Consider the following 10,736-nt stretch of genomic DNA (forward strand, 5'->3'; position numbering starts at 1 on the left):
AAAAAGTCACTGGAAGTGGTTTGGCTAGGTCCACAAGTTGGATTAGACAGGATCTCAGGGAATCACCAGGGCAGGGGGAATGGTGTTAGCTAGGTTGATGGAGACTCAGATATGGTGCCCACCTAAGTCTGCACGCTGGGAGAGGGGGAGAGTTTGGCAAAGGAAAAATGGCTCCGCCAGCACTTCTGTCCAGGAGAAAGCTGCTCCTTCAGGCTTTGCCTTGAAATCAGACTATTCAGTTCCTCCTAGTATGTCCTGGTGCCTTTCAAGCTGCTGCCTCAGTGCTGGTGCTCAGAGCAAGTGAGTCCATCACTGAGTAAGTTTGTGCACAGGCCCTTTGAGAGGAGTGCTTAGGACTCTAGCCACCCTCCATCTCCATCAGCCACAATCTCCACTGGTTTTCACAGCCAGAAATTGTGGGGACTTCTCTTCCCGGCACTGGAATCCTGGGCTGGGGAGTCTGGTGTGGGGCTGAGAACCCTTGCTCCTCAGGGGTGACATCCTTAACCAAGATACCCCTCCCAATTTTTAACAGTCACACGTGGGTATGGGACCAGCCTATTCTTTGTGTCTCCCCCTCCTACAGGCTTGACATGGCTTCTTCTGTATCTTTTTAGTTACAGAACTTCTGTTCAGCTAGACTTCAGGTGGTTTTCAATGATGGTGGTTCTGTAGTTTAGTTATAATTTTGATGTGGTAGTGAGAGGACAGGCACAGTGTTTACCTACTGCACCATCTTGATGGGAAATCCCTAAATTAAACTACCTTAAACCATTTTTTTTCTCAAGTCACATATAGCTAATGCTTTGTCTTTAATTATGACAAAGGCTGCCCCTACATGCTACAAACTATGAACATACTGGGGAAAATCATGTAAGAAACAACATGATTCCCTCAGTATAATGATATTATTTCCAGTAACAGTAGCATATGATCCAACAAGAAAAAAATGCATTGCAGCAAAACAGACTGGATGGCTCATAATTAGTGCTGTTTTGAGGAACTCGGTTCCCCTAAGACCAATGAGTGAATGAGAAACCTAGCTTTGTTCCTTGCTAGTTGTGTGGTCATGGGCTCATAACTTTTCTGAGCCTCAGTTTTTTAATCTGTAAAACCAAGATATTTACAGTGATTACTTCATATGGTTGCTGGGGGATTAAGTGAGATAATGCATGTAAATGCCTAGCACATACTGAATAAAAGTGCCAATTAGTATTTAAAAAAATATACCTTGACAGCAACCTCCAAAGTCTGAGTCCAAACCGTCTATTGGTTGCACTATTGAAATACTCTCTCAATTGGTCATAATTGTTCTCCCTACATTCACATTCATCTCCTTCCATTTCATTTCCCCATAGGAGCCAGAGTATTCTTTTAAAACCACATTTTTCACCATATATCTCTCCCTATTTAAATACTTCAAATAGCTTCCATTACACCTGTGATAAAATGATAAATTCTGAATCCTTAACATTAGCTTACTCTTTCACAAAGCCCTGCTTATACCTTCCTAAGCTCATCTAGTACTGCTGTCTCCCTTACAACTATAGCCCCACTGCCCTTTCACTTCTTTGGGCAACAAGCCTTTTCCCACCTCAGGACCTTCACACACACTGTTCCCTTTGTCTTAAATCCCTGTTGCTATTTATTCTTTAGAAGCTGACTCACACACCACTTCCTTAGGGAGTCCCTTCCTGAACTCCCTACTAAATTAGGGATTCTCTTCTAAAGTCCTTCATAGCTCGGAACACAATTAATAATTTCATTAATTTATATAATGATTTGTTCAATAACTAATTCCCCACAGTCTATGAACTTAAAAAGGACAGGGATCATATCTACCTTTTAAAAATTCTGTATATGTGCCTAGCACATAGCAGGCACTAAATACTTAATTTTGAACAAATGAGTGAGTAACATAAGGTATGTGGAAGCATTTAGTACAGTGCCTGACAAATAGTCAAGTTGATTTTCCTGTTTTATTTGTAACATGTATGTTAGACACTGGTCTTTCATTTCATGGAATGCTATTAAGTTTAAAAAATTATTTTAAATCTTTTGGGTGGCTGCTGTCATTCCACTAGATGTCAGGCTAACCTAAAAAATTAATTGCTATAAAATTATAGTACTGTTTATGATTCCAGTATTCAGTTGAGCTGTTAGATAATTCCCATATTTTTAATTTAATGGGAAGAGTTAATTTTTTTAGATACCTTTGAAATAAAGATTGTGGATGCTCCATGATTGTATATTGAGTACTAAGGATATAATTCTATTTTGCTGTAGAAGGTTTTAGGGATTTTGGTTTCTTCATGAAAGAATTGAACTCTATCAACAATAAAATATTTATGAAATATAAGGTAATAATAGCTGCTTATATTTATTTAGCACTAACTACATGCCAGACACTTTGTCAAGTGCTTAACTGTTTGATCTCATTTTGTCTCAATTAATTAATGTTAGGACAGTAACAAGAAGTATCTTAATTAATAAAATAATCCTGTGAGATAAATAATATTACTAACCCCATTTCAAAAACTGGAGTTTAAAGTGGTTAAGTCACTGTTCTTAAAAACTCTAAAATAGCATAGCATGTCATAATTACCAATTTATAAGAATAAATATTAAAAAATAGAGATATTTTAATAATGGATGACTTGTTAACATTTATTGCCACTTAGAACTCAGGATTTTGTTTATGTGACAGATAAATAAATGATGTTGTTTAGTAGAAGGGATTAGGATGGTAGTGGAAAGAGCATAAATTTGGAATGCAAAAGACCTTGATTTGCATCTCAGTATCACCACTTTCCAGCTTTAGTCTGACTTTGAACAAGTTATTTCATGTCTTTGAGCCTCAGTGCTCTTATAATAAAATGCCTGCCTTACAGTGCTGAAGTGATGTGACTATTACAGTGACTGGCATGTGATAAGTTATAGTTCAGTAAATCATAGTTTTTTTTTTTTTATTAATTAATTTATTTATTAGTTTCAGGTGTACAAAACAAGGTAATACTTAGACGTTCATCATTTATATCCCTCGTACTGTGAACCCCCCTCCCCCCATCCACTATCCCTCCGACCTCACACTGAACCATCACATTATATATATAAAATTATAGTTGGCATTCATTAATGTTTAGCTTCTGATGTACAATGCCATGATCAGGTATCCACAGTATCCCTGAGGTGGTCTCCCAAATAGGACGCATGTCCATCGGATACCCAACAAAATCTTTACAACATTATAGAATACCTTCCCCAAATTAATTTTCAAAAGAAAAACCCTGAGGCCATCTTGTGGTTACCAGCTGCTTCCAAATCCCTTCACCTTTCCCCTTATCCCCAACCCCCTCCCACACACCCATCTAACCACTCTCGGTTTTTTCTCTGCGTCCCCAAAACTGACTCTGATTAGTTCATTCATAGTCTTTTCTTTAGATTCCATATATAAGTGAGATCATATGGTACTTGTCTTTCTCTTTCTGACTTATTTCACTTAACATAATGTTCTCTAGATCCATCCATGTTGCTGCAAATGATAAGATTTCTTTCTTCTTTATGGCTGCGTAATACTCCATTGTATAAATGTACCACAGCTTCTTAATCCAGTCATCTACCGATGGGCATTTTGGTTGTTTCCATATCTTGGCTATTGTGTAAAGTGCTGCAATAAACATAGGAGTGCATACAGATTTTTGAATTGGAGTTTTGGATTTCTCCGGGTAGATGCCTAGGAGTGGAATTACTGGATCATAGGGTAGTTCCATTTTCAGATTCCTGAGATACCTCCATACTGTTTTCCATAGTGGCTGCACTAATCTGCAGTCCCACCAACAGTGCACTAGCGTTCCCTTTTCTCCACATCCGCGCCAGCATTTGTTGTTTGTTGATTTATTGATAATAGCCATTTTGACTGGAGTGAGGTGGTATCTCATTGTGGTTTTTATTTGCATTTCTCTGATGGTTAGTGAGGTTGAGCATTTCTTCATATGTCTTCTTGCCTTCTGTATGTCCTTCTTAGAGAAATGTCTCCCCAAGTCCTCTGCCCATTTTTTAATTGGGTTGTTTGTTTTTTTTGGAGTTGAGTTGAGTAAGTTTTTTATAGATTTGTGATATTAATCCCTTATCAGATATATCATTGGCAAATATCTTTTCCCATACAGTAGGATCCCTTTTTGTTTTATTGATGGTTTCCTTTGCTGTGAAAAAACTTTTTAGTTTGATGTAATCCCACATGTTTATTTTTTCTCTTACTTCGCTCGCGCGAGGGGATATATCAGTGAAAATCTTACTCCGGGTAATGTCCATGAAGTTTCTTCCTATATTTTCTTCTAGATATTTTATGGTTTCAGATCTTACATTTAAGTCTTTAAGCCATTTTGAATTTGTTTTTGTATATGGTGTGAGGAGGTGGTCCAGCTTCATTTTCTTGCATGTGTCCGTCCAGGTTTCCCAACACCACTTATTGAACAGACTATCTTTACCCCATCGTACATTCTTGCTTCCATTGTCGTAGATTAGATGGGCATATAGGCATGGATTTATGTCTGGACTCTCTATTCTGTTCCATTGATCTATGTATCTATTTTTATGCCAGTACCATGTTGTTTTGATTACTGTAGCCTTGTAGTATAGTTTGAAATCAGGTATCGTTATACCTCCCACTTTGTTCTTATTTCTCAAGATTGCTGAGGCTATCCGGGGTCTTTTATGGTCCCATATAAATTTTAGGATTATATGTTCTATTTCTGTGAAAAACGTCGTTGGTAGTTTGATAGGAATTGCGTTGAATATGTATATTGCCTTAGGCAGTATGGACATTTTAATTATATTAATTCTTCCTATCCATGAACATGGAATGTGTTTCCATCTATTTATGTCTTCTTTCATTTCTTTCTTCAGTGTTGTATAATTTTCTGAGTACAGATCCTTTACATCTTTGGTTAGATTTATTCCCAGATATTTTATAGTCTTTGGAGCAATTGTAAATGGAATTGTTTTTTTAATTTCTCCTTCTGCTATTTTATCATTGGTATATACAAATGCAACTGATTTCCGAATATTAATTTTATATCCTGCTACTTTACTAAATTCATCTATCAGTTCTAATAGTTTCTTGGTGGAGTCTTTAGGGTTCTCTATATATAGTATCATATCATCTGCATATAATGATAATTTTACTTCCTCCTTACCAATTTGGATGCCTTTTATTTCTTTCTCTTGTCTGATTGCTGTGGCTAGAACTTCCAGCACTATGTTGAATAGAAGTGGAGAAAGTGGGCAACCTTGTCTTGTTCCTGATCTTAGGGGGAATGGTTTTAGCTTTTCCCCATTGAGTATGATGTTAGCTGTGGGTTTGTCATATATGGCCTTTATTATGTTAAGATATGATCCCTCTATTCCCACTTTCTTAAGGGTTTTTATCATAAAAGGTTGCTGTATTTTATCAAATGCTTTTTCTGCATCTATTGATAAGTAAATCATAGTTTTTATTATTTTGTTATAAATATCGCACTGTAAGAAAAACAGATATTATTTTGTGTATACTATGGGTAAAAATATTTTGGTTATGGTAGATGAATATCAAAATAGGAATGTGAAGTTCATAACTGAAGAACTTAAAATTTATCTGTGTGTAGTTTACACACAAAGATTAATTAATTAAGTTTCACAATTATTGGGAATATTTCCATTGAGTAGCTAAGAACTAAGATCGTATGTCTTGTACTCAGTCAACATTTTTCAAGCACTTTTGATATTTGGGCATGATAATAAAGAAGGTAGAGAGAGATGAGATTTACTATCTTCTTTCCATGTTTATTACTACTTACCATTTATTAATGCTATGCATTACTTCTTTCTTTACATTCCTTTAATAGACTCCAAAATCATTCCTCTTTTTCAGTCTCCTGTACACAAGTTTGAAAGACGAATACTCCTAAAAGTACAGGTCAAATGATATCACAACTTGCTCAAGCATCTGCAGTTTCCATTGCCTTCCAAAGTAAGTATACACTAATCTTGGTTAGAGTCCTGTCGTAGAAGATTTTCCCCGTTTTTACTATATGATATATGGACCTGTATCTATCAAAGGCTGGATCAAGATATGTGGGCACAAAAACTAATGTCTCTAAATCAAGTTAATATTTAAAAAATATTTCTAAATTTATTTAATGGGGCTAGAGTGAAATCTATTTTTCTTTTATCCTTTAAGACATTTTTAAAATTCAGGAAAATACAAAAAATAGTATGATAACAATCGTATTTTTTGAATATAGAATTAGCCATTATTAACTTTTTATCTTATCTGGAACTTTTTTTAAAAGGGCTGAAACATTGCTTTTTAAGTTTAAGCCCTAAGAAACTAGGCCAACTCCCCTAGTCCCATTCACCCTTTTACCCCCGCTGGAGCTTCCTTTATGAAGAATTTAATGTGTCCTGCCCAAATAATTTTAAAAATAGTTTCATTTATCTGTGTTCACAAACAAGTATAGTATATTTTGTATGGTTTTAATTTATGTACCTGATATCATACGTATGTACCTATCTTCAATTTTCCTTACTCAATATTAAATAGTTGAAATCTGTTTAACATAGATTAGAGATAGATAGTTATAATCTGTTTCTTTTAGCTGTTGTATAGGCCCATCTCATGAATACACCACATTTTATTTGCCAAGTCCCCTACTACTGGACACTTAGATTGTTTCCTGTTTTCACTCTTAAAAACCGTGCTGTAGTGAATGTCTTCACATATACTGGAACACAAATATAAGAGTTTCTCTAAGGGATCTACCTATACTCGTGTGCATATTATTTTATTTTACTAAATACAACCAAATTGCTGTCAGCAGAAAGTCCCTATTTCCTTCCATTTTCACCAAAACTTGATGATATTATTATCATTGGGTAGAAATAGTATCTTCTTGTTTTTTAAATCTGCATTTCTCTGTTTACCATCAAGATTGAGACGCTTTTCTAACGGTGATTGAACTTTTAATTTTCCTTCTCTGTAAATTGACTGTTTCTGTTCTTTGCCCATTTTTTGATTGTTGTTGTGTTGTTAATATGGTGAATTGCATCGATAGGGTTACTTTTTAAATTATTATTAGCTTGTTCATTTCATTTGGAACTCAGGTATAGAATTCAGTTAATAATTCTCCTAAATTGATGATACACTATCATTTAGTCCATGGCTCCTTTATTGTACCATTTTACTTATTTTTATTGTTGCTATCCACAACCCTACTCTATTTCTCCTATCCATAAAAGTTTTTCCTTTAATGTGTTTGATATGTATCCTGGTAAAATGAAGTATTATTTTTGTGTGTGTCTATGTGTTAATTTATATAAATAGTGTTGTCTTATAGATCTTACTTTGTTTCAACATTTTTCATTCAATGCTACATGTTTAAGCTCTATTTTATTGCTGTATATATCTATATCTATATCTATATCTATGTATCTACTGTATTGTTTCTAACTGTAGTATAGTATTTCAGATTATGTACCTATTGCATTTAATTATCTATTTCCCTAGTGGTGGAGACCTAAAGTAACTTTCAACCTTCTGCACTACAAAATAACTGTGATAACTATTGTCATATAAGTTGCCTTTTGACTTGTGTGCTGGTTTCTTTGATGTTTATACCCAGGTGTGTGATTGTTAGAGCATGGGATAAGGTGTATATTGAATTCATTAAGTACCATCAGATTATTTTCCACAATACTACGTCAGTACACTCCTATCAGTAGAAGATGAAAAATCTTATTTCTCTGCTTTCTTACCTAAAATTGATATTACTGATTTTTAATTTTTATTAATCTGATGGATGTTAAGATGTATCCCAATGTTGTTGCAATTGGCATTTCTGATTCTAGCGCATTTCTCTGATTTCTACATTTATTTACTAATGGGCTTCCCTTTAAATGAGTTGACTACTTATACCCTTTGCCTTTTACGCTTTTCTGTTGAGGTTGCCTATCTTTTTCTTATACATTTGCAGCTGTCCTTTATATGTGTCATATATTAATTTCTTAGCAGGTTTTAAACATTGCAAATATCTTCTCTGGTCTGTTAACTGTTAATTTTTGTGTGAACAGAAGTTTTCAATTTTGATGTATATAAACTGGAGGAGTTGGTGGATTTTCTTTCAACACTTTAAATGCTCTTCTTGCTTGCATGGTTTCTGAAGAGAAATCTGCTGTAATTCTTATTCTTGTTCCTGGCGTTTTTGACTGTCAATCTCAGCCACATTGAGCCTCTGGCAATCCATCGGCTACAGCTTGTGTTCCTACTGGTACTGGCTTCAGTGGCAGACCTCTGCTCCTTGTAAGCTGGGATTCTGTATTTGCCTGTCCCTCCAGTTCTGGGGGCAGCAGCTTGTAGTGTGCACCTAATTATCTGAAAAATCTAAGAAGACTTTTTGACTTTCAGTTATTCAGCTTTTTTTCTTACTGTGAGGATGGGAGTGATGACTTCCAAAATATTTACATATCAGACTGGCATTATTTATTTTTTATAAATTGACCTTGTGTCTAGAAACTTTGTAGAACTCTCTTATTAGTTTTAATTATTTGTCATTTCTTTTGGATTTTCTATGTCACCTGCAAATAATTACAGTTTTGTATTTTTCTTTCCAATTATTATATCTTCTTTTTCTTTCTTACTGCATAGAAATCTTACTTTCCTCAGTGACTGCCAAAGCTCTGTAAATCATTTCTCAATGTAGTGACCATATAGATGAGAATAAATTATCTTCTGACTCTTTGAGACTTTTGTAATCATATATACATATATATATATATATATATATATATATATATACATATGTATAAAATGATTTACAGATTCTTAAATGATTTATTTTCCTAGGAATTTAGAATTCTCCCTCTTTGTCTAATTTCTCATCCCTACTTGAAGATTTAATGCCCCTTTTCTTTATTTTTTTTCTTAGTTTCATGTGCACAAAACAAAGTACTAGTTAGACATTTATCATTTATATCCCTCACATTGTGTCAACCCCCCCCATCCACTATCCCTCTGACATCGCACACAGCCATTATATTTCCACTGTCTATTCCTAATGCTGTACCCCTAATGCTTCTTGTAACTATACACATATATACATATATATATACACACATGTATATATATATAAACTTGTAGTTGACATTCATTATTGTTCAGCTTCAGCTTCAGGTGTACAGTGCAGTGATCAGGCATCTACATCTTCCCTGAGGTGGTCTCCCTAATGAGACAAGTGTCTATTGGATACCCTACTAAATCTTTACAACATTATTGATTACATTCCCCAAATTAACTTTCGTAATTCCGTGGCAATCTTGTGATTACTGACTGTGCTTTCCAATCCCCTCATCTTCCCCCTTATCCCCTGCCCCCTTTTTAAAAAATTTTTAAATGATTAGGATTTGGACATTAATGTTCATAATACAAGTTTAATAAAATTATTTATTTATTTATTTATTTATTTAATTAAATTTATTGGAGTGACAATTGTTTGTAAATTTACATAAATTTCAGGTGTATAATTCTGTATTACATCATCTATAAATCCCATTGTGTGTTCACCACCCAGAGTCAGTTCTCCTTCCATCACCATATATTTGATCCCCCTCACCCTCATCTCCCACCCCCACCCCCCCTTACCCTCTAGTAACCTTTTTTAGTTTTTTTAAATAAAATTTTATTGGAGAATATTGGGGAACAGTGTATTTCTCTAGGGCCCATCAGCTCCAAGTCATTGTCCTTCAATCTAGTTGTGGAGGGCGCAGCTCAGCTCCAAGTCATTGTCCTTCAATCTAGTTGTGGAGGGCGCAGCTCAGCTCCAAGTCCAGTCGCCGTTTTCAATCTTAGTTGAAGGGGGCACAGTCCACCATCCCACACAGGAATTGAACCAGCAACCTTGTTGAGAGCTCACACTCTAAATAACAGAGCCATTCGGCTGTCCCATAAAATTTTTAAGTGTTTTATTTTTTAATGAAGAATGGTGGTTGAATTATAATATACTTTTATGCATGTATTGAGATAATATGATTTTTCTTTTTAATCTGTTAATGTGGAAAATTACATTGATTTTCTATTTTTATGCATATATTGAGATAATATAATTTTTCTTTTTAATCTGTTAGTTGGAAAATTACATTGATTTTTTAATATTAAACCATCTTCGGATTCCTAGGATAAATTCAACTTGCTCAAAATATATTATTATTTTTTATATTTTCTTCTAGATTTGGTTTGCTAATATTTTAGGATTTTTTTTCTTACTATTCCAGATATATCCTATAGCTTCCTCCTTTCAGACATTCAAAGAGTTTTTTTGAAATCTTCCTACCTGTAAACAAAGAATTTTCCTCTACTATAACTGTCTCTCTGTCACTGTATCTCTAAGAAAAAAATCACACTATTGTTATATTAATAGCTTAATTTGCATTTAATTAGTGTACAAATTCTGTTGACATTAATTTCCTGAAATGCTCTCTGTTGTTTGCGATCACTGTTAGTAAGTGTTTGGTTTTCATTATATCAAGTCATCATAGTACCACGTGCACATCATATTTTGTGGATATTTTTAATGTAATGGGTCAAGTTTGGATTTGATGGTACGAAAATATTAATTTAGCAAATACTTATTGACTAGCTACTATGTGTCAAGTACTATTCTAGATGCTGAGGATACAGCAGTTAAAAATAAACCCTGCCCTGATGG

The sequence above is a fragment of the Rhinolophus hipposideros genome (assembly GCF_964194185.1).
Source record: "Rhinolophus hipposideros genome assembly, chromosome: 8".
NCBI classification, from domain to species: Eukaryota; Metazoa; Chordata; class Mammalia; order Chiroptera; family Rhinolophidae; genus Rhinolophus; species Rhinolophus hipposideros.